General features: G+C 35.5%; 1 protein-coding gene across 1 annotated transcript in view; it reads right to left on the bottom strand.

The window, feature by feature from the left end:
- Positions 1-26,693, bottom strand: part of DPYD (dihydropyrimidine dehydrogenase) — a 795,794-nt gene that overhangs the window by 230,728 nt on the left and 538,373 nt on the right. The gene's annotated exons all lie outside the window — the stretch shown is intronic.

Here is a 26,693-nt window from a genome sequence, read left to right as displayed (position 1 = left end):
CAACGGCGGTAGTGGGAGATGTCAGCACTGGTAGAGGCTGCATTTAAGCTGGACAATTCTAGTTCCCCGTTGCCTGCACCCCCCCTTTGGTTTAAGCCCCTTTTCAAAGCCTACTTTTCCTGCCTTCCCTGATTATCTAAGACATCTTATATCTTGCTGATAAATCATCTTTTCACTTCTGATAGCCAGTATGTCTCTGTTGCTTGCAATTAAGAGTGCTAAATTATACAGTCAGCCACTGTCCACTACAGAGTGACCTTATGGCTTGAGTGAGAGCACCACATTTCCTGACGGCTGCTGACGTCCTTTTATTTCGCCTCGGTGGTCACTTTTTTTTGCTCAGGATATATCTGATCCAATGAATTGTGGTTAAGGTAGCCAGGACACATGCTTTTGTGGCAACTTGTATACAATATGCTGCTTCTGGCCACTTTCCTTTAGAAAAGGATGACAGGGGCACCTGGGTGGCTCAGTCAGTTAGAAAAGGATGACAGGCCCTTTATATGTTTAGTAAGAAAATGCCAGTTTTTATTTAGCACCTAAGCATTAACCTGAAGCTTTCCATGAAATGTGGGAATTACAGAAGAGTAAGGCATCAACTTTGTCCTCAAAGAACTTACAATCAAGTTATAACCACTTAGGGCACTAAAATTTGTCAGATTCAATAGAATATATAAACAGCTTTGGGATTACAATATGTCTCATGTCTTTATTCCTCTATAAATCATTCAGCATTTGAATCTGACACAATGAGCAAGCTCTCATATAATTCAAGAGACCCTTGCAGAACGAAGTGATATATATCGCCCAGATCCAGGAAAGCTTGATTTGAAATGTATTAAGAGTAGCTATGATTTCTTAAAAGATGGATATGTAAACAGAGAATGGTAACAGCCCATAAGGAAAAATATCTTGAGGCACTGAAATTAAATTAAAATATGATCTCCCTTTCCCTCTGAATACCTGCATGATTACCAATTCGACAAGGATCTTTCATTTATCCAAACTCAACTTTACAAAAGTGCCTGAAGCCTACACTGTTGATAAAACAGCTGATGAAGCTTGCATGGGGGAAAAATCTTCAAACTGCCTGATATACAAAATCATATTAGTACTAAAAACAGATGGGTATTTACTTTTGCAATATTCAACAAATGTAAAGTACCCAAAGGACTGCTAAATTTAGATAGTTTAAAATTTGCCTTTTTTTTTTTTCACTTAGAAACAAGCATTCTAGGGTGACCTTTACTGGGTTATGTAATTAACAACTAGATGCAGCACCTAATTAGGTTTTTAGATGGTTGGGCAAAGGCAGTGTCCAGCATTACAAAGATGACTTTACTCATACCTTTTCAGTTACTAGTGTACCCAGATTTTAACATGCAACATCTGTTACCACAAACATGACATACATATTCCTTATTACTTTATCCTTTCTCTGATAAGTAAGGGATTTGTGGGACTACCAAAAGCTATTGAATCTGGACCGATGTCGTTAACTGAACATTTGCAATCATCCTGCAACTAACCATGAAGGCTTTATGAATAGTTTCATTTTGGTACAAGAAACAGATATAAAAACAACCTCAAACAATTTGCTTTACTTGAAATGTGTACAAAGTGAATGGGAACTTAATGGTGGCGTGATTACTTTTACTTACTTCTAAAGTGTGTGTGTGCTTGTGTCTATGTAGGAGGGAGGAAACAATAGTGAAGATAATTATAGTTTGAAATCTTAAAGGATTCTCAAAATGACACTGGCTAGAGTAGGTCCTGTGAAACAATATGTGAATAAGGAATACATAGGAAAAGACTCTAAAAAATGGGACTGCATGTCATGAAGGAAAATAGAAAAAAATTATTACCTATGAAGAGAGCAGGCAGGAGACATGGCTAAATGGTTCAGTTAGAGTTTTGGATCAGCTTCCTAAAAATTCTGTGCCTTATCCTTTAGGCAAAAGAAAACATGGAAGGCCATATGTTTAGATCTATGTTTTAGAAACATAATTCCATATATGTCTGTGGGGGTAAGTAGGATAAGGAAGTGCAAGCAAGGAGACCGGTCTGAAAGAGAAGGGCCTAAAGTAAGGAGTGCAAGTATAAATCAAGAACTTCAAGGCGACTGGAATATCATTTCAAGATGGAATATTAAAAATTTTCAAGATTGGAGTTGGGGAATGAAAATCAAGAATAATTTTGTGTTTTGACATTGTTGAGGGATAGCAATTTCATCAACCAAGTGAGGAAATGCAAGAGAAGCTGGTTTTTGGAGAAATGAATGAACTTCAGATACATTGAGTTTGAGGTTCCTTTAGCACATCTAGCTGAAAGAATCTAGTCGAGAGCTAACAGGAATTTGGATCTTAGGAGGAATTTTAGAAGTATATTTTAGGAGTTGTTTACATGCAGATAGTGGTTGGAGTCTTGTGAATGGATGAGAGGATAGAAAGCAAAGGACTTAAATCTTGAGATCATTCATACTAAGGTGTAGAAATCTTTGAAATGGTCAAAGAAAGAAGAGACCAATCAGGAAAAATACAAGGGAAAACAGAAACTCAAATAAAAGAGATGTGGATGTAGATCTTGATATAAAATACCACCAAGAAATCAAATAGGATGAGAACTAAAATGTAGGCAATAGTTTATACTACTTAGAGTCACTGGCAATATATGAGTACATATAGGCAGACATAATAGGAATGGAAGGCAGATTGTAATGGATTAAGAAGTTAATATTTACAGAGACATAGAGCCAAAGAAAATAAACAATAAAATTAACTGGAACTACCAGAACTTAGAACTCTGCTTGACATAACAAGGTGTATGCAACAAATATATGTCAATTAATTATCATTTTATAGTTACCACAATTACAACTAATTGACAGTGAAAGAGATTATTTGCTATTTTATGAGGCAATGCCTATATGTGACAGTAAAGAGACTGAAATTTTTAAAGGAATTGGTTGTAGCCTAAACAATATTTCTAAATTCTTACAATGTGGAGTCAATAACAATCAGAGGCCTAAAGAATGAACTTTGTTAAATAAATCTACAATTGAAATTACAAGCACAGAAGACAGGACCCAAAGAAGTTTTTAGGTCATATAAACATACTAACACATACTCAATGATTTACCAAGTGCTCTCACAATACTAACTTAATTGTGCTTAAATTATTCTAGCTTTTTATTTTATGTCAAATTGTCCGTAGTGAAGGAAGGGGAACCCTCCTACACTGTTGGTGGGAATGCAAGCTGGTGCAGCCACTCTGGAAAACAGTATGGCGGTTCCTCAAAAAGTTAAAAATAGAGCTACCCTATGACCCAGCATTGTACTACAAGGTATTTATCCAAAGGATACAAACACAGTGATTTGAAGGGGCACACACACCCCAATGTTTATAGCAGCAATGTCCACAATATCAAAACGACGGAAAGAGCCCAGATGTCCATCAACAGGTGAATGAATAAAGATGTGGTGTATATATATATACCACCATATATATAAAGATGTGGTATATATATATATATATATACAAGGTAATATTACTCAGCCATAAAAAAATGAAATCTTGCCATTTGCAATGATGTGGGTGGAACTAGAGGGTATTATGCTAAGTGAAATAAGTCAATCAGAGAAAGACAATTATCATAAGATCTCACTGATACGTGAAATTTAAGAAACAAAACAGAGGATCATAGGGCAAGACAGGAAAAAATAAAACAAGATGAAACCAGAGAGGGAGGCAAACCATAAGAGACTCTTAATCATAGGAAACAAACTGAGGGTTGATGGGGGCGGGGGGGGTGGGTGGAGGGATGGGGTAACTGGGTGATGGACATTAAGGAAGGTATGTGATGTGATAAGCACTGGGTATTATATAAGACTGATGAATCACAGACCTGTACCTCTGAAACCAATAATACATTATATGTTAATTAATCGAACTTAAATTTAAAAAAAGAAGAAAAAAAGAAAAAAACAAATTATCCCTAGTGAAAGATACAGTAGACCCTGCTTCTCACAGTATTTGAAATCAACAAAATCACACAAGTCTCTTTCCCATCCTGGTACAGATTAAAATCAGATATTTTTGTCCTACCTTGAAAGAGAAAAAGAAACACCATGTTATATAATTTATATAATATCCTTGCAATAAATCTTTCTTCAAATGTTATTTTTAAGAATTTTTTTCCTGATTATAAAAAGATATCATAATTATTATGGAATACTTTTCAATAAATCATTCAGCAAAATTACTGAATAAAGAAGAAAAATTAAAATTACTCATAATAAAACAACCAAACAACAGCACTATTAAAAAGGTATATTTTCTTTGAGTAAGCACACACTTTCCTCAAAATTTGATTCTTTTTTTTACAGTTTTATATATCCTTCATTTTTACATTATATCATGTGCATTCCCAATGTCATTAGACTTCTTTAAAAATGCCATTTTAATATTTATAAAGTATTTTATTATATAGATATGTATTGTTTTACTTATTTCCCAATTTTTTCACTTTGAAATTATTTCCAGGTTTTATTATAAATAACGTTGGGCTAAATCTCTTCTGGTGATTGGTGCTCATAATGCCCTTGCTATTGTTGCTAGGTGCTGTGTTCATGGGTAAAATGTAATTTTTTTTTTTTTTAAAGCAAACCAACAAAAACTGGCATTAAGAAGATACAACTACCTTGGTAGTCAATAGCCTGGGTCTGGCACTAGTGGAAACTTCTGCTGCTGTATGTTATCATGGGGGCAACTGGTGAAAGAGACAGAATTGAGTCTGTCAGTTGACACAAAATAGACCAGAGCCCATTTCCTATCCAACAGTCAGCCTTTAACATCCCTCCTCTCACTCCAGAGCATAGAGCATAGGTAAGATCATGAGCCTCACTCATAGATAAGATCTCCCCTCAGATAGCACATGTATAAGAGGTTTAACTTAAGCCAATATTATTCAAAATGGGATTTTCCTGAACCTTCTACACTATAGAGATCCCTAATAAGGGATAAAATGATAATGCTATTACACTGTAGCCATACAGTTGTTTCTAAATAATTAAGAAATAGACAATAACCTATATTATACATATAAACCATGATATGCAGTCAAAATCAGTCACTATAGAATGTTAGAACAGTCATACTAGCCCACTTATGTGTAACTGTTATACCAGAATTTATTAATATTATTCCCTTCACCCACAATATCCTTCCCCACTCAAATCATACACACTTGCTCCAGCCCTTGAGAGAAATGATTTGCTCATTTAACTTTCCTTAAGACTTTATATATATTTCTGTTTTCATTGTTCCATAGAAACTTACTAAATAGGTGAATAAGTGGATATTATCTGTTATATAACTGGATCACAGGATACAAATTTTTGAAAAATATCAGTAGGGTTATGCATTTCCAAAGACACATTAGTTAGAAAAGATAACACAACTTACATACTACTAAGTAGAAAAAAAAAAGGCCAGACTACATAAAATACACGTTTGCTTTTGTAAAGCATCCTTAATGTAATTTCTTGCTAATCATCTGAGAATTATATATTTATTTTATACAATTAAATTCATTTAAAGTTTGCTGAAATTTTACTGTGATTATGTCACAATCATTGTAGGAAAAAGTTATCATTTGTGAATTTTAAGTTAATTTTATTGTATCTGTTTTTCATACCAAGGGGCTTTTTGTGTTTGTTTTATTTCACATTTAGTTAAAGTTAGCAATTTGTTTTAAAGTGTGATAAATTAAAGAAAATGTTTCCCAAGGTGAATAAAGACAACTTCTAAACGTTACTTCCTAGATTTGGGGGCAATTTGGTTGGATGAACTTAATAGCCTAAAACAGTTATTAAAGAAGAAGAATAGTTGTAAATGTGAATTTTGTTAAGATTGCATGAATAGGAATGAGCATTAACCAAAATATATTTTAGGATATGGAACTGCTACCAACTTGAATCCTGCATAAGTTCATTTTTATGATTATCCCAGTAACTTGAATTATCCATATTAGAGTGGTTAAGAGTCATTTATATTATAAGCACATTCAAAATCAAGTGTATTTCTCTTTGGATGTAATCAGGGTTACAAATGTACATTCTTAACCTTGTTTATGTCCAGTATTTAATCCTGGCTTAAAGTGATCCTTGATGAGCATTCTGCTGGCTACTAAAGGGTAGGGTTATGAAATATTTTTGAGTCACCATGCATGAATGGCACACTAGATAAATATCTTACTCTACATTTAAAACAAAAATAACACAAAAAAAGAATAACTCCAAGAATATCTTATACCATATTTGTGAGTTTTGATATTTTTATTTCTATGATAGTTCCCGTAACTTCTACAATACCAAAAACATACAATGTATGTTTCAAATTTCAAATCCAAACTTCAGTATAATTTTTATTATTATTTATGCATATAAAATCTTAATATACAAAGAACATTTTATTTATGTTTCTTCTTAATTAGGGAATGGACAACTGTTTGAAATTAAATATCCTGTAATTCATCTTGATGCAATATAAAACAAAGCCATAAAAATAAATGCTGATTTTCCTGGCGATAAAAGAAATCAGGGTGAGTTCCATGTCAATGAGTTAGCAGCAGCTCTGAAGAAACTGTAAAAATATCAGTCTATTTTCTTTTATATCATTTTATTCTTGTTCATTGTTATAGTTGTTGCTTAATAAAGATCTGAATTTGTATAATAATTAAAATCTGTGCCATCATAAGCAATAGGGCATCATCAGCCATATTCGTCTTATTTGCATAAGTAGCGGGTCGCATGTTGTACAACCTGTCCTCAATGATTTTTTCCTTATTTGATGATACTCACTTATTCATTCATTCATTCAACAAATATTTATTCAACTACTCCCTTAGTTGCTGGAGTTTTAACAATAAATAAGAAAAAGTTACTGTTCTCATTCGAGCAGAAAATACAATAAGGAAAAATGAATAAATATGTAATACAATTTCAAGTAGGTAATAAAAAATATACAGCAGTGTAAGAGGAGAAAGAAAGAAAGGGTGACTGGGGTGTGGGTATAGTACACTGGAGACTGGTTGCTTAAGTGAACCCTGAGGAAGTCACATTTAACTCTATGTAAATTCTTTGACCAACACACATCACTTTGCTTTTATAATGGCTTAAAATTATTTTCATTTCATGTAGTTAAGTTTTTTCTTTGCTCCTAGATTTTGAGTTGTTCAAAGACAGGGGCCATATACTTTTTTTCATCATGCAATACCATCCATAGAGGCAAGCATAATACCAGTACACAAGAGGCGCAATAGACATATTAAACATTGACTAAGTATTTATTGCTTTAGATGAGATGTGACTCCAAAGAAAATGCTATGATGATACGTTTTATATGATCATTACCTGTTTCTATTACCCAGTTTTATATATAACCCACTAATAGGAAAGTGAGATGCAAGAAACTGGTAGAAATCTTGTAAAAGTTAGGCTAATTCTTAACCAGGCAATTCACTTACACCAACCACATTGCATGATTCAAATTTCTTGCAGAACCGTGTATTGCTAAATTTTTAGATGAGGTCATTCACCAATAGTTAAAACTGCAAATGTCTGCACTCATGTTCTAGTGGGTTGTAGCTAGCTAGTCAGAGTTTCTTCACAAAGGAGGGAAGGAAGGAAGGCAGGCAGGCAGGCTAAAGAAGACTAAAGAAATTGAATTAACTCCTCCAAAGCACTATGGCATTTGGTTTTTGTTACAAATTAAATAATAGCGCCATCTGTTTAGAGTGGCTTAAGAATAACGGGTAGTTTTTCTTTTTCAGACAGAGATATAGGATAATATAAGATTAATTGAATGTCTGTGCTTTCATTAAGAAAATAACTTTGATTAAATTTCTACTTAAAGCTATAAAATGCTTATGCTAGAGCAAGAATTCAGAGAAATACAACTCCACGGTACTAATGGACTATGCTTGTTACTATCTATCTATTATTTAGGAACTTTTACATTAGCAGAAAGAATGCTTTATTTCTCTCATCTTCTAGTTTTATATTTCCAGGTCCTTTTTTTTTACATCTGAGATGCTTCCGAGATAAGCACTGTTAATTATCTTCTTTTTGTGTACCTAGGAACACTGACTGAGAACACATTTGGTGTTTCTGGGCCTACATCAACTATCCAGAGACATACACCCCTCTTGCCTAGCTCTGCTATATGGAGCTCTGAGGTCTGAGCTGTCTCCTTAAAATGGTGGCACATCCTGATACATGAGGTCTTTGAGACAGTTGTCCTGTTTCCATTTTCTAACTGATTTACTTTAAAGGGCCAGATTGCTTCAAAAAAAATTAAAACAGCTAAATAAAAATGGACATATACAAAATAAAATCATTTAATATTTCTCATACATGCAGTTTTTACTGAAGATGTACACATACACATACACAGGTATGTATGTACATATATGTACACACACTCTTAGTTAATATATTAATATATTAATGGTAGTAGTAATATCAAAGTAAGACTAAAAATAGCACCACTATAGGCACATTTTGAACTAGGAATTCTGTCTTTGACAGTCTGACCACTTTTCTTGGTTCTCTTTCTTAAAGGCAGCCTCATTTGTTCCAAGCCAAGTACTCTGTCTTCACGCTTGAGCATGAACACAATTCAGAATAGTTATCAACAGATGATGGTGGTGCTGCATCACGTGACAGAGACTAAATATTTACCATTTATTGGGTTCCTTGCACTGTACAGGCAATAACACGAATTACAAGCTCTGGGAAAATAAACTGTAAAGGCACAGTCAATAAGTAAACTCCTTATTATTGATGGATATACTAAAAAACACAAAAGAAGAATTAAAGAAGACTACATAATATAGTAAGTTTCTTATATTTGTAGAATAAACTTTTGCAGTTTCAACAATTTGTGAATGATCCCATAGAACATGTGTTAATATGTAATTTTATAAGAAATGTGGATCATATAAGTAAGGGTGGTGTGAGTGAGTCACTTGGCTAGGAATGAGCTGAGCTTTCAAGAGCTTTTCTAGCAAACACCTACGTTGCAATGAAGCCTTGACTTTCTTTCTTTCTTTTTTTTTTTTTACTTAGAAGTACAAAATAATTTTTTGAACTGATCAAAAAACTTCTGTGTAAAGTGACCCCTGTAGAAAGGTAATGGCTAATTCTCATGATGGAAATTAAGAAAAAGTGAAACAGCTTTTAAAAATTGATGCGTCTTAGGAAATAGAAGTTCTGGATAAATTTGGTGGTGACTCAGACAAAAACGAGCACACCATATGCTCTATATGGGAAACAAGAAAAAGTGATGTTTGAAAATGTTTCAGCCAGTGCTCAATTCAGAATTTATGTTAATAGCATTATAAATGACTTTAGTTCCATTTCTATAGAATCATTAGGGGTCTACAGGGATCATTTAAATATTTCAGTTATACTTTACCGCCTTTTATGAGGAAAATTATATATTATAGTGATACATAGGGATTTGAGTAGGTCTTGGGACATATCCCTCATTAATATCTAAGTCTCAGTGCTTGTAGATTTACTTTTCCCCTACAATTTCTTGTTAATTCTTCAGTAATTGCTAAAATTGGCTTATTCAGCTTATTAGGGAACTCTCTCTCCCCTCCTCTTTTTTTTTTTTTTTTTTAAGATGCAGAGTTTTCCTACAAGTTATTGCTAAATTTGCCTGTATAATGACTAGACACTTAGGACTTAAGATGCTTTAAGAACTGGAACCTCTCCAGATGTCTGAGTGCTAGCATGGGCCAAGGTTAAAGTTATACCCCCAGCTGCTGCTAATTCCTGCTGCTTGGTCATTGTTTGACTCATTTTTAAAAACTATGGCAGACATTATGGAATTTTTAACATGCATAGTATATGATCTGTGGCCAAAACCAACTTATAGTCTAGGAGGGAAGCAAAGGCCCAAGCAATCACAGAACAGGGCAGTATGGGGTAGGGGAGGCAGCATGCACAGCATAATGAAAAGAATATGGGATTGGGATCAGCGTAAGGAAAACTTATGTTTTCCTGGCTCTGTCACTTACCAGCTATATGACAGGTAGCTAGCACGTAGTAGGAGCTCAATACATTATAATGGCAAGATAAGCAGGACAAGCTCCTGCAGAACTTAGAGAAGGCAAAGGTCACTTTGGGCAGCAGCAATCAGTAGAGAGATTTGAACCCATCCTTGGAGAACAAATAGTCTTGACTGGGCATATGTTGGAAGGAAATCTGTGCCATGAACAAAGGTACTGCAGGGAAGAAGAAAGCCTCGTGTATAGTGGGGAAAGGAAGAGTATGTAAATGTTGTTAACATGAAGGTTTTGTGCAGGGGTGGGAAGAAATCAGAGCTAACTGTAGGTTTGTAAAGAAAGGCAGGTTGCCTGTCTCTGTGATAAGCCTCTATAGAAGTGAGGGCAGCTCCTTTGTTTTTCATCACACTGTCCTTTGCAGCATGTATAGGAAGCTTTGCTGTCAGCTTTTGTAGAGGCTGCTTCCTAAATTTAATTAGAAGATGCTTCCTTAACAAGTAAGCAGAGCCTCCCTTCTTCTTTCCATGGTTGCAGTTTATCTAATCAAGCTCAGCTCATCATATTTCCAGTTTAGTTCTTCTCAACATTGGCTGTGCCTCCGAATCACTTGTGGAGTTAAACACACACACACACATGCGCACACAGAGGCACGCACACATGCACACAAATGCCCAGGGCCCCAAATTCCTGAAGAATCTCAGGGAAAGGGAGTCTATGTATCTCTTTAAAAGACCTTCACAGGTGATTGCAATCTTCAGAAATGATTGAGGGAGAAGTTTTAGCAATTCTTTCTTAGCAATTATTTAAAATATGGGTTGAAGATAGTTACCTGTTTAGATATGACAGCACCCTTGTTTCTCCTTGGGATAAGTGTACATTTCTCCTTAAATTAAGGGAATATGTCACCATATTAATTGTATTAATTGTAGAGATGTCACTACCCAAGAGCCTGTTCCATTTACCACAGCTCTCCATGACTCCATTGGGTCCCCACAATCCTTAGCATTACCTCCTCCACTAGGCCAACTCAACAGGCAGGACCAAGGATAACTCTAAATTTCTTACATTTAAAATAACATCAGAGAATACAAAAGTACAATTGTTGCACTCCTAAAAGTAATCCATGTGCCCTCTGAGACAAAGACACAGCTCTGTTTCCTCTAACTTTCTTTATTCTTCCATTTCTCCACCTTCATCACCATGATCCAAGGCTACCCAGACCTCCTTTAATTCCCACGGGCGATTTTCTTTTCTCAGTGTTGTATGTCCTGTCCTAGATCTTATGGACTCAGTTTTCAAGGAAACTGGTTTCATAATTTAAGTTATGAGGTTACAAACAGCTTAATGATTTTTTATTATAAAGACCATTCACATTTTAAAAGAGAACTCCAGAAAGAAAACAATGTAACAATGTCTCTACCTCACAGAATGACTCAATAATGGTGGATAATACAGATATCGTGGCACATAGTAGAAAGGTAGATTTGAGTAATTAAGCCTTTACATAGAGCCTCTTGAATCACTATTCAAAGCCTACTGGTGAACAAGTGGAAGCAGTATCAATGAGTTGAAATCAAATTTTGAAAATTTTGCAGCAGTGTTTTAAAAATAATCACACAAATTATTTAAAAAACCAAGTATAGTAAAACCACCAGTAATTAAACCTGATGGTGTTTATACCTAGTGGGCTCAAAAAGTATTTGTAGAATGAATGAGTGTTCTAACATATTTAAATATTATCAGGCAAAGAGAATTTAACCAGGAGTCAGGAAACCTGAGTTCTAGTCCCAACTCAGGAACAAGATGAAAATGGACCAGAAAAAGGGGGGAAGAAGCGCTCAGAGAAATGGGAAATGAAGCAGAAGAGTACAGTTTTTAAAGAGATGGGAAATCATTTCAAGGAGAGATTGTAAATAAGGTCAAATTCTGGGCAGGAGATGAGAGGACAGAAGACTGTGAAAATGTTATTGGTGACATTTCTGATGAGGCTGGGAGAAAAGTGAGACAGAAGTTTGGATGGTATGAATGGTGAAGAAGTGAAGACAGTTTCTACATGAGTGGAAATGAAGGGATGACGGAAAATGGACAGGTGTACGGAGAGGGCGGTAGGACCGGAGCAAGGTTTATCACAGGACTTTTGTCAGGCATGTAGGAGGGCAGTTAGGGACCATAAAGAGAGAGAAATGAAAATTATGTAAGATGGAAAAGAGAGTAAGACATTGAAGAAGTAGACACGGCTGGGGTTAAGTGGGTGAGCAGAAAGGGTTGACTTGGGAAGGAGGAGGGGCTCTTCTGATACTGAGGTTAAAAGAGACTGCTCACTAGAAAGAGATATTCCCAGGAGAGTTGGAGCAATGAGGAAGCAGAATTCCTCAGGGCTCTACCAATCCCCCCTTTTGTACTCCCTGTCCAAAGTAAAATACTAATTACCCCCACCCCAATCACCACACACAAACCCAACTCTGTAGTACAATGTATCCATTCATTTAGGTCTCCCAGGACAGATCTCTACTGTCTCCCACCGCTCCAAGACAAAGACCTTCAAAAGACATCTTAGATGATGGGCTGAACTCCTAGGCTTTTTCTAAGAGACAACTAAGGCAGGTTTAAATTGAAGAATCATGACTCACACATTTTTTGTAATTGGTTTCCAGCTAAGACAGTACCCAAATGAAATTAGCAAGAAGCTCAGTAGGATTTTAAAGAAGCTATACTGCCAAAGAACTCTAAGTCTGGCAGGATGGCATGGGATTGTTTAATATCTAAACACCACTTAACTATGTTAACAGGCTTGGCTGTGTCAACACTGGGCAAAAGCTAGCCCCCAGCAGCAGAAGCTGAACCTGTGGCTGCCAGATTGGTTAAATCAAGAATTTGGTCTACTTCATGGGAAGTGGAGTTACCACTAAACCTGCAAGCAGCATGTGCTCTATGCTTAGTACCATCAGCAACTGTATCTTGATTCTCTCTTTCTCCTTTTCTAAATGGGTGGTTCCTTCATTATTGTTTATTAAGTATGTCTATTATTATGTAGTCCATATGTTACAACATTTTCTAGATGAAGTAGCAGAAGACTATAATCTCATTGTTTTGACCTGCCATTTTAACCCCAAAATATTTTGAGTGAGACACTGGGAAAAATTAGATTTGATAGAAATAACCCAAACAAAATAAAGGTGAAAATGAAAAATTGTATAAGATTAAACCTTTACACTTGATGGCAATATTTAAAATTGTGTAAATGGATTCTGGGAAGATAGAAAGTTGCCAGAATAACTCAGTATCTAAATAAGCCAACTAGTACCTCTGAAGGTTTGAGGTCCCCAGAGAAGAGAGCAAGTGTGAGGCTTCATTAGCCTTGGGGCAGCGAGAAGAGCAGGGCTCCCATCAGGTCTGAAGTTAGTACAGCAGACTCCTTGGCTACTGGAGAGGGCTCAGCCAACATAAGCCAGTGGTGCTCCAATCATGCAAAAATGTTTCACATGATTCGCTGGGAGGCTACCTGATCCTGCTGAGGCAGACAGTCTGGAAGGGTTGGAGGGTGGTGAATGGATAAGATAAATTGTTCCAAGTATTCAGATTTGGGGAGGAACTGATTTTCTCCCACTTGCACTTATGGAGTCTTAGCAGCTGGTCTCACACCCTTCTCAGTGAAAATGATTCATTTATGTTGGTATGTGATCATCACTAGCTTCCTAGATGAAACTGCTGTATCATCCACAATCGTCCGTTGTACCATAGCTGAGGAGAACCTCAAATCCTGACCTGTTCTTCTTGTATGACAAAACCTACATTACAGGGAAGTCAAAGAAAAATTACTACCTATTTCATGGACTCAGTAGATTGTGGGAAGGAGGTCAGGTTGAACAAGTGGCTACTATTAAGAAAGAACTAATGAATGGGATAGAGGGAGAATGTTAATTTAAATGTAATGAGTATTTTCAAGGAAATGTAATTAGAAAATAAAAATAATAATTACTTGAATGGACACAGTGATTCTCAGAGTTCTAAAATCAAATAGAGGAATGGAAAAATAGAGTAGCCACCGCTGAGAACTGAATTAGTTGTCTGGATGATCAAATGAAAGGGGGGGAAAAAAGAAAATTAGCAATAAAATAAGAGATTTAGAGGAAGATTTAGGTGACATAGTATGCAAAAAAGAGGAGTTCCAGATGGGGAAAAATTGATCATGGAATAGAAGCAATAATCAAGGAAATAATAGAATAAAATTCTTTGAGTTGAAGAAAGACTTGTGCCTTTTGACTGAATGGGCTCACTAAGACTCAGACAGGATTAATTTTACAAAAAAGCCACACACCTAGACATAATCAGAGGAAATGTCTGACCTCCAATGCTAATGAAAAAATTCTTTCTTCTACCCAGAACAAAAAATAGTTTTCTTACAAAAGAAAGATTATCTGACTATGCTATTAAAAGAAAAGGACTATGATCCGAGAATCTTTATACCAGCCAATATAATACTCAAATGTTAAGGGAAAAGCACAATGGTTTTCAACATTCAAGGATTCAGAAAATATGCCACCCATGTACTCATATCTTATCTGAAGAAAATACTCAAGGAAGTACTCCCAACCTCATGAAAATTCAATCAGAAAAAAAAAAAGAAGAAGCAAATCTCTCCTTTCTGAGAAGAGGGAAGAACAGTACAATACACAGTATTAAGCAACTTGTTTTAATTTATATGATGACAGTTCTATTACTAAGGCTTAAAATATGAATTCTAATACAAGGTCTTAAAATTAAATATATATATAACTATATATAAAAGTTTAATAAAAACCTACAACTAAAACTTTTCACCTACTCAGTAAAACCCAGAAATTGTGGAGGGAAGAAAGTAGAGAGAGGATGGCGGGAATTTGTCGAAAAGCATCTAAAAGAAGTAGAGAAAGAAGGGTTCAGGAGTTACGGGCTAGTAGGCTGTCTTATTAGGGCCTCATCATTACTGAACTTGAAATACTAATTGAGAAATATTACTTTATATATCATTGTGAACAGAAGAATAAAATTCCATACTCGAGTAAAAAGAAAAACAAAAACAAAGACAAGAAATAAAGGGGGGAACCACAAAGTAAATAAATAGTAAACACAAAATGATATAAAATAATGAATCACAGATCAATTACCACTGTATGTGTGCATAGGCTGAAATGCCTATCAAAATAAAAAAAATATCTAGATTGGTTTAAAAAAATCAAATAGCTAAAACAGGGAAAAAAAATGGAGGGAAGGTAATTTAATGTTAAGTGTGCAAATCTAGACCAAAAAGCATTATGAAGGTAAAGAATGCTATTATATGACGATAACATGTATGATTCCCAAAACTATATGCATATACTATAGAGCAAGCAAGATAAGGTATATAACATAACTTTAAGGTTTAGCCTAAGGCTTATAACTCTAGGACACAAATGGGAAAATATATAAAAACAGTGATAATTGGAGATTTTAAAAGAGCTCTTTTAGATTCTGACCAATTGACCAGCCTGAAAAATAAGCAAGGATATAGATAATTTGAATGATCCCATTAACAAGCTTGACTTAATAGATAATGCAGAACTAAATAGCACACACACAACATGTATTTTTCTCATATACCCATATAAATACTCTGGACATACAACTGGCCACAAGAACACCTCGGCAGTTTCCCCCACAGAGTGGTTTTATTCGATTGGTTCCTTGACTGGAATCCAATAAATCTATGCATTAACCACCAAGAGAGGACCGACCATACTCCTTCATCCACTGCTAATATTTGCAGGGCAGTGATAATAAAGGTGAGTTACAGAGAAAACGGGTTCAATACATGGAAAAGGTGCTGAGGCACTGGGTTCCCTTCACCCTTCCTGAGTCAGCTGCACTACCTGTGGTTTGGCTCGAGTCAACGATTTCCCTCATTTGGCATAAGCTAGTTGATCTTCCTTTTGTTTTCATCCAAGAAAAAAAAAAAAAAGAGCCAACTAACTCAACATTCTTGTTCTCTTTTTGTCTCTACATATTTATGCAGACATGTATACTGAATTTATACAGACACCTTCAATTATCTCATGTTGAATTGCAAAGACCCCAAATTGATGCATATATTCTGAGATTTATGTATCTATGCACAAGCCTTGACAAGTTAGATTTTTCTCGTGAGCCCTTCTTTCTTTCCAGAATAGCATAATGTAAGAAAAAAAGATCTGCTGAGTATATACTCAGGATATACTAAGGAACCCACAGAATTTTCAAATTCCCAAATCCTTTCACTGAACATAGACCACCCCGTTAAAGATGAACATTTTGACTTCTCTGGCTTAGCATTTAAAAAGGTGAAATTTACCTTAAGAATGTTTCAGTTTTACCTACAAAATTAATGGTTCTTATTTCCTTTATCTCAAAGCAGATAAACCTGATGATCTAATACAAACAGCTGGTCAGCCATTATCACTTTCCATTTCTCTCCTTCATGAAGACTGACATGTCATTTTTCTGTCCTCAGTGTTCTAGCAGCGCTAAGAGTGGCCCCAGAAGTTAAATAGTTAGGCTTCACCTTAACTATTCCAGTGGTGGGCTGGAGACGGCTCTACGTTTAGTAACATCAGGTTGTAGCTTAAAACAGCTCATGGTGGAGCATTTATACCACAGAAACCAGCAATTGCTACATACAAATCAGAGGCTGGTTTTCCCATAGAGCCAGTTTACCCACCATACTACTGATATTTTGTCCAGGGAGTTGATTTGACAAAGTTTGGAATCTCATAGTCTTGTGGAAGGAAAAGAACGTAGAAAAAAAGGCCCATTAGAAACTTATTATATTCCTCTTGAATAAATGAATTTATTTCTGAGAAGTCGAATTTTTTTTAAGTCATGCATGGAGTCCTTAAACTAATAATTTTAGTGAATGTTAAGTCTAAAAAATCATCTTATAAAATTATAAGCAGAGAAAAAAAAATAGTACTTTTGCCCAGGCAAGTTAAAAACATGATCTTGTCTACTTTCCTCTTTTTAATCTCCTATATTCTTGTAGTATCAAATCTTTCTAGTTTCTACTTCCAAGAACAACTAATTTAATTTTTCAAAGGATGGTTGGAATGGCATTTCAGCGAATAAGAATTTTTCATAGTATGCCTTAATAAAACTTGGAGACCTGTTATTATTATATGGGAAAAAAATTACCAAAGCTTTTTCTTTCTGATAAAGCACTGAAACATTCTTATTACTCCATACAACTTAACAATGCTAAGCAGAATTGGACTTATGTTCTTAATAGAATTAATCAATGTGCAGATGATTATAACCAGTTTCGGGTTCAGAGCTGGTAAATACGCTTATCAAAGTCATGTGTGGGAACATGAGCTGAAATCTCTTAATTTGCATCCACAAAATGTCCAAAAAAATAAGAAAGGTAAAGACAAGGTCAAGGCTGAGCACTGAAAGTTTAACACTGATGAATGTGCAGAAGTCTAAAAGATGGATTTGTGGTGGGAGTTGAAGTCATGATAAGAGGGTTGTCAGAAGCATACAGAACTCTGGCTCTAAGGGTTTTAAGCTGTTTTTATTCGGTGGCCTTTGCAATTTCTGCTCGTGAAGGGGCTTATCATCAGTTCCCCACCTCCACCACCACCACTCACTATCACCACCATGCCAAGAGGGACAATTCAATTTATTTTTATGACAGAGACCAGTTTTTGAGGTCTGGATGAAGTCTGCTAACTGTCCTATGTTGACTTACAGTTTCAGGTATTTTTAAAAACACTATTAAAACAAACAAGCAAAAAAAAAAAAAAAAACACCTGGTACAAACCCTGAGAATCAGTACATTTCCTCAATGTTATAAAGGTCTTCTGAGATTCCTGTGTGTGTTTGTGTATTTAATTGTCTCAGCTATCTTCTATGAACTGATGAACTGAGAAAGGCCTTCTTTTGTTTGAATGTGACAGATCAGTTAGAACTGTGGCAACTACCATTTACAGCTATTGATTTCAATGTGACATTAAAGGCCCTAAATTCAACCATTATTCTCTTCAATTGTCACAAACAAAGGTTAATAATAGTTGAGTTTAGACTGAAGGAATCAAGTAAAGATTGCCAACTGAAATTAGCACATTGTTTCTCTCTGAGTCACAAGTCAGTATGAGGGTCTGTGTTCCCCAGATTACATATATATTATCATCACTTTAAAAATGTGCCTTTCTCCCAGAAGTCATATTTGAAATATAGAAGAGGAAAATGTAGTTTCATAAGAAATCATGCCATTTAAAATATAAATAACTTAAAAATATATTTCTCCTTGCACAGAGTAAAAACATTTTGTTTTGTTGCTTCCACTGCAGCAAAATAATGTTTCTCATAACTGTAAAAAGTGGTATGTAGCATGATTAAACAATATTTCAACCCTTTAGTTCATGCAGAGGTTACCAGCTAGAGGGGAGAAAGGTTTGATTAGGTTTATGTCTTCCATGAGAAATTTTAAAAGAAAGCATACAACTTCTTGAATATATGAGTGTTGAAGCTACAAACGGCTTTCTCTCATGGGCAGGTATGAAAGAACAAAATCCCTTTACTATAATAAATAGGCAGATAATAGCTGGTAAGATATTATAAATCTTTACAAAAGCAGTGCCAAATTTAAAAAAAAGTCTATGAGTCCTTAGAATTTCAACTTGGTTATATTTGTATCATGATTCACTACCTATTTATCCTTTTGGTAAATGGTAAATAAAGTTTCATGTTCTGTGTCCAATGTTAATATTTTTTAACAAGCATCTTACGTTAAAAAATTACTCCAATAATTTTAATTATTGATTAATATATTATCATTAAATATTTATAGAGCACTATCAAATTATACTTCTCATTAGATGGAAACTAGCCATTTTTGTACTATTTCATAGGAAGGAATCCTAGATCGAGTAAATGAGTTTAGGACAATTTATTTTGGGTCATTATTTCTAAAAAAAAAAAGCCCCAAAAAACAAAAACAAAAACAAAACCCAACACTCTTCCCAAAAGTTTACCTTATTACTTGTTAATAACTATTCTAAGGGATTTTGGAAATGGGGCAATATAATTTCAAATACACCCGATTTATTCTTTGGGTAGACAGACCAACATTTGGGCCTGAGTTAATGCCACATAATAGCATTTCCTAGCTTAATTAGAATAATGGTAGTGAAATTATTTTAACTATAGAGTCACATCCTGTGCACTCAAACATAAAAATGTCCTTTTAAAACCTGACTTGTTGAGATAGTTATATTTTAAAACACAATAATTAACAATCGTTCCTATTTAGACAATTGTACAAAATAAGAAATAAAATTCCCCCTTCCTAATCTTAGAGTTTCTATCCACTAGGAGCATTAATGTGCATCCTTTTCAGTCTCTAGCCATGTTTATGTAGGCATAACTATACATACTTATATATTATTATTGAACAAAAATTCAACTGTTTGCTTCTATATATGTATGTATACACACAACACACATTGATATATGTGAAATTTGTTTTTCACTTATTTCCCTGGATTAAGACATATAGATCTACCTGTTTATGTGATGATTTACATTAATTGATTTGGGGGGGGGTGTTTAAACCAAACTTGCTTTATTGAGGTAAGCCCACATGGTCATGCCATGTTCACCTTTTTTACGCATTGCTGGACTCAACATGTTAATATTTTGTTTGGTGTTTCCTATCAATGTTTATGAGTGAGAGTAGCCTGCAATTTCCTTTCTAACACTGACATTTCAATACGCAGGTTATGTCTGCCTCATAACATGAGTCGAGATAGTATTCCTTTTTTTGCTACAGTTTGTAATAGTTTAAAATCTTTCCCTCAAGCACCTTTCATTTTTTAAGCCACTTCTGGAAGATTTGCTTTTTCCTGTGCACTAATGACCAATCTGACTGGGATGCTGGTCAGCCATCCTAGAGTTAAAATGGAAATTAGGAATCTTTTTGACTAATTAGGTTTCAAACAGCTTTTGCTGTACAGTATATTCATGGATGTTAAGAAAGCATTGTCACAATTAAGGTTTTTGAAAAAATCCTTTCCAAGAGGATGTTTTCCATCAACAAACAGAAGCAAAATTAAATGCCCGATTAACAAACATAATGTCCTCTTTAATAATTCTCAGCACTCCGGTAATTCTGCTAATATTACTGTGCTATCTACAATTCTTTCCTTTTGTTTCATGTTTTGAATAATTCAATTAAAAGTCTGACAAAGCAATAACAAGGGATTAAATGTTGTCGAATTGTAATTCAAAATAAAAACATAAGCTCTTTCGAAGTATTTATTAAAAATTCTACAAAACCTTTTCGAGTATATGTGATTATTGGACTCTACAAAATAAACAGTTACCTGCTTAGCCAAGTTACTCTGCTTCTTTGTTTGTACTCTATTCCAGTGAATGAGGAAAATAAAAAAGTGTAAAACTGAATGAAGTTCTTGCAAAACAGACCACTTGGGAAGGGCTTTAACATGTCTCTATTCGACCTACACCAAAGATGAGTATGCCTTGCCTTTTTCCTCCTGTAGTATGAGGAAAAACATGTAACAGGAGCACTGAACAGCAGAAGCACCTGAGAATGCTCATCTGCCAGGGTTTATAATCGTGGCCCTTTATCTGGAAACTATTCATGTACAAGGAAATGCGAAGGATATGGAAAAGAAGATGATACAGACCTTGCCCTTAGCAAGTGTTTACTCTAATAGTGGAAATAGGACAAGAATTACTTTCATGTGTAAACTAATCTCACATGGTGGTGGGCAGAAGGAATCCAAGAACGTATGGCAAGGAGAATATGGACCAAAATGTTAACACTATAGGATTCAATGCCCCCTCGCCCGCCGCACCCACTCCCCACTATAGTTATAAATCTGCTCTCATTAAAAATAATGATGAATAAAGATACAGTAGGGAAATCACCCATTCTTACATCAAGATTAAAAGCAAATTAATGTACCCCAGCATCATTTTACAAGAGGAGCTATGAAGTAATGATAAAAGGGTGCAAGCTTGCATTCAGATACTCTGACCCTGAGTCCTGGCTTGGCCATTTCCGGCCTGCAGGATTTTGAACAAATTACCTAACCTTTCTAGGCTTTGATTTCTTTATCTGCAAAAATAGGGATAATGTTAGTAGTAGCGCAGAGGGTTGGTTGAGAATTAAATAATATAATCTACCTAACACATATAATGAACTCTCAAAGAATGAGAGCTATTTGTTGTTAGCAATGTAAGCCAACCTTACAAATTCTTATCAAAAACAGTAGTGATGATTCTAAGAGAATCAGAAACCATAAGGCAGATTCAAACAAGAAAAATTCCAGGTAAACAAAAAGAGAAGAAAAATATAATTGAAGAAATAGAAAGATAAAGTTATACATGAAAAGAAAAATTAAAATTCAGTGAGATGAAAGGAGTCTCAGACCTGAAAACCACCCATATTGAGGGCTGTGAGAGGGAGAGGTAAGAATGACTGGGAGGGTGACCAAAGAAAAAGAAAGTCATGAGGATATTGAAACCTTTTTAACTAAGTAAAAGTAAATTCCATATAATACTGGCTAGGCTGTTGGTGGTGAGAAGGAAGGAATTAAATACTCAAGTCATTAGATTTAGTCCAAAATGCCAGACTTAAAAGCTTCCTAATTTGAAGATTAGTACTATATACAACCATAGACACACACACACACACACACATATATATATATATTTAATAATCTAGTCCTCCAAATTGATCTTTCTCTCTTTTTATGTTCACAATCTATACTGGAATGTGGGTTGCCCATAACATCTTTATATTTGGTCATCTATATACAAAACTGGGCTACTTTAGTAGGCAGATATCTCGTCTGACAAATCCAAGGTTATATAAAAGTTTTGGGTAGAGGGGTCAGTGAAATAAATTAACCGATAAATTAATAGCTTATTTTTAGAGAGGTTGTTTTTAAAGATGACAGGTTTTGTTTTAAAATTGGCACTGACTAGTCAAGGCCCAGGAAGAACTGAGCTTCACTTATTAATGATGCTACAGGTCACAAAATCAGAATAAAAATAAAAATATATAACATAATTATTTCATATTGTTTTGTATACTGATTTCAAAATATTACCACTCAAGTGTTTATGTCATGAGTGGAATCTGGCTAATAAAAATGCAATAGCAGATTCACAAGAGACTAATACTGTTAATTTTTAAAAATCAGGGCACCAAAAAAAAAAAAAAAAAAAATCAGGGCACGGTGTCAAAAGCATGCAAACTAGCAACAGTGCCTTGTCAAGGCGGAGCCATTTAGTAATGACACAGATGAAATTCTACAGGGTGAACTGGATGCACTTCGTGCAAAAGCCAGGGTTGTTTGGTGGAATCAGCTCTAACAGCCCTGGCCCATAGGAACAAATCTGTGAGAGGTTCCTGATCTTCTCATCTTCTATCCTGTCACCAAAAGTATTTTCCCTGTAACATCCTTTAAGGATGCAAGTGTTCTAAATATCCAATTTACTTATTGACTTTCAGTCTATTGTCTCCCTTTGCCTTTTACAACTATTTCATAGCTCTCTATATCTATCCTTCCCTCTACTTTCTCCCAACTAAGAAGAAAATAATTAAAAATTGGAAATGTGAAATACATGAGACTCTAACATAAGCATTTCACTGCATCTGGAAGCTGACAGGACAACTGACCTGTGGGTTCGTAGAATGAACTATATTACATGTTTGGGAGTTTACTCTGAAAGGCCAGTTAGTAAAAATAAAATAAGAGAAGTCATCCCCATGCATTTGCAAAGTGATGTTAAAGGGACTAGTGTTTCTTAAAAAAAAATGGGAAAAAAAAACTGATATAGAAAAAGTTAAGGGGCAGAATTCAAAGTGGCAAGAAAAGAGAAAAAGAAATTACAGAATAAAGAAAACATGAAAACACTTAGTTGGAAATTTGGAGACTCGAGGAAGGGTAAAGAGATTAAAACTATAAAGGGAAACCAGTACAGAGACAGAAGAAATCATTTAAGCAGTAAAAAACAGTAAGCTAACTTTTTTGAGCTATCATAGCAATTCTTATTTAAAATAACAACTACAAGGATGCCTCGGTGGCCCAGTCAGTTAATTGTCTGATTCTTGATTTCAGCTCAGGTCATGATCTCAGGGTCTTGAGATCAAGCCCCGTGCCAGGCTCTGTGTTGGGAGTGGAGCCTGCCTAAGATTCTCTCTCTCTCCCTCTCCCTCAGCCCCTCTCTCTTTCTCTAAAAAAATCAGTCAATCAATCAAATAACAACTACAACAAAAGTCAGAACAGCAATAACCCTGGAATAAAATATAGTAAAAAAACAGAGGAAATATAAAAACACAACAGAGGTAAAAACCGAGTATCCATGGCGATTCAGGAGAAACGGGTTACAAGATAGTATGTTTACAAAATGAGAAAATAAGCGAGCAAATAAAAGCAAATACAGAGAAAAACATTTAAAAGGAACAAGGAACTAGGTACTGTGAAAGGAAGAGTTTAATTGTAGATGTTTATTTAATTCATTGATATTTAATAAGTATACATATTGACATAATTAAATTCAGCTACTGCAAATATTATAAAAATCTATAGCCACACCAGAGGTCAGGTTACCATTTCTGTTTATTAATTTTTTAATTGCAACCCAAAAATGGGTTTGAAGAATCTGGCACATTCTCAGGTGTTCACCGCCAAGAAGATTTGAACTTTCTAATCCAAAGCAGTGAATTTAGGTAGAAAAATCACAAGTTCTTTGTAAATAAATCTACATAAAAACGAGGAATGCTAGGTCCAAAGGAGTCAAGGGAGACAAAGTGGGAAAGGCAGGATGACAAATGACAATATGTGATGTGTCCACAGAAAGAAGTTAGGGGTAACGGACATGAGCAAATAAAGAATGCAAAAAGAAAAAACTGATGGTGTCCAATATCCAAAGACCTGCACCATTCCTGACACATTATAGTTGCTCAATTAATAACTAGTGGATTAACTGAATCGGTGGGTGTTCCAACTACCAGAACTATCTTTTCAGGCAGTGTTCATCAATGGAAAAACAATTATGGAAATAGCAGGTAGGTAGATTTGCAAGAAATAGTGTCAAAACAATTGCCACTTTGGATTAGATCTACTCGGAGAAAGAGAAAGAGACTGAATAATCTAAAATTAGGAACAAAAATTTACAGATTCTGTGAATTGATCTACAGGGAAGAAATAGGTCTGCGCCGTTTCCAAAGAACTATCCTACTGGTTGCTTTGATTGTTTTTTATTGCCATCAGCCTTGGCACTCCTCTGGACATGTGTTTTGGATTCTTGGAACCAAAATGAGTAGTACATACAGTAAAGTGCATCTATCCTGAAGGGAAAATGACAACCACATAACACCATGTAAAAGAATGCCGACAAAAAGAGAATTTGTTTTTCTGCATTATATGAGACAATAAGGCAGAAAGAGAAAGAAAAGTAAAGCAAATGACTGCATGACAGAAAAGGAGAACGAGGCTCACAACACACAAGACCAAGGGGGGGGTGTGGGGGAGCCCACGAAGGCAGAAACAAGGTAACAAAAAGGACAAAACCAGCAGCAGAAAAGAACTGTCAGACACAAAACCCTCAAAACAATAGATAGGAAAAAAAGGAACAAGATGACAGGAAAAGAACAGCATGGAATCTAGTAAGAAAAAGAAACAAAAATTTCAAATAATGGATTTTCTAACACCCCCGCTGTTCCGGCAGTGCATTGTGTCACAGTCTCACAGAGCAGTACATAATTTATTACGGTCACTCACGGCCGGGCTGTTAGAAAGGGCAACAGCTATATGAAAATACTCCCCACCGCTGGATGGCTTAATGAGCTACCCTTTGTACAGGGGGAGGGCTGTGGAATGGCAGGCAAGGGCAGAACCACCGATGGGGCTCGATGGCGCTCTGCCCATGCAGTGTTCTCCACCCTTCGAAGAAGGGGTGAATTCCCTCTTGGCCACTTCTGTGGGGGTTCTTCACCCCTCTTCAGCTGCTCCCGAGGAATCACCAACTAGCAGGAGTAGTTTCTTCATGCCTGATACCACCAATTGTCTCCTTTAGGGGAGGGGTGATGTCAAATTTAAACAACGAAAAAAATGATTTCTTAAAATAAAAACAGACGTTGACAATTAACATTCATGACTGCAAAATTGCACTATGTTTTAATCACGTCCGTAAATTAAAAAAAAAAAAAAACAAAAAAAACTTTTAGGGTTTCCCTTTAAAACTGAATTTGGATGCAGAAAAAATTAATAACACATAAAAATAAAGATCGTTCAAATTTTTTTTACCAGTTATTTTGAGGAAACTGGCCTTTTCATTATCCAGAGGAGCTTTCATTACTTCCACAAATAGCACTATTTTCACTTGATCTTAGCCAAAAAGCTGAGAAGCGATAAATAGCACTATTTTCAAAGAGAGATGCATCATTAAGATATGTATCAATAATTTCTGTGCTTAGTAAAGCCAGGAATTTTCTTTCTGGAGAGGCAGTGGTGCCCAAGGTTAGGAGCACAGACTCTTGAGCCAGAGGCCAGGATTTGAATCCTGAGGCAGTCATTTACTTAGTGTGCGACCCTGCCACGTTACTTACACCTTCTGTCTCTGGGTTCTTCCATCTGTAAAATGGGCACAATAATAGTAAATACATCATAGAGTTGTGGTGAGGATTACAGTAGTTAGACCTTATATCAGACAGAGCCTGCCAAGCAGCATGGCAGGTATCATCTCTGCTCTCAAATAACATATGAGGCGACATTCAGGGAGCATTTGTAATCCAAAACTATGCCATTAGGCAGTGGGCATGGAAACAGGTGAAAATGAAGTCCTTAATTTCCTGGAGGCCAGGCTGAGGCAGCTTATTTTCTTTCTCTCCTTTCATCCCTGGAGAGTGGCCTTGTTTCCACAGGATAGCGAGTTTGCAAAAGGAACAGAGTCAGCCATATTGATCTCTTTCATCCTCTGAACTCCTATGGTAACATGTAAAAAATGCTCATTCTTAACACAACAGCAAAAGATTATTGAGTTCCAAAGATAGAATATTTGAAAAGGAGATAGACTCCTGTCCAGGGCACAGGGAATTATGAATAATATGTATATATAAGTAGTATGTACCTCGGGATAAACATATTTAGAATGGATTCAAGACACAAACTGGAGAAATCAGACACATGACACCTAACATGGTTGAGGTGGAAAGATGACAAAAAAATCAGAACAATGTATTGAGATTGGTTTTAGAGGGAAGCAAAATGACTTGAAATATAAGTCTTACAAAAAAACCAAGAACTGCTATACTGAGTCATATTCATAAACCACTCTGCTCAGGATCTTCTCATTGCCAATGGCACACGCAGACACACACACACACACACACACACACACACAGCACATTTTGTATGAAGACTTAATCCTATTATTCATTCATTTAAACCTTCATTAATCTGTCCAAAAATTATTTATGGAACCTACCATGTACCATAGTAACATTAATCCCTGGGGATTCAATGTGGAGCAAGTCACTCCAGCCTCAGGTCCTTTGTCTGTAAATATGGAGAATGTTTTATCTTCCCCCTCA

The sequence above is a fragment of the Phoca vitulina genome, unplaced genomic scaffold (genome assembly GCF_004348235.1).
Source record: "Phoca vitulina isolate PV1807 unplaced genomic scaffold, GSC_HSeal_1.0 scaffold2, whole genome shotgun sequence".
Taxonomy (NCBI): domain Eukaryota; kingdom Metazoa; phylum Chordata; class Mammalia; order Carnivora; family Phocidae; genus Phoca; species Phoca vitulina.
This window is presented reverse-complemented; position numbering and strand designations above follow the sequence as displayed.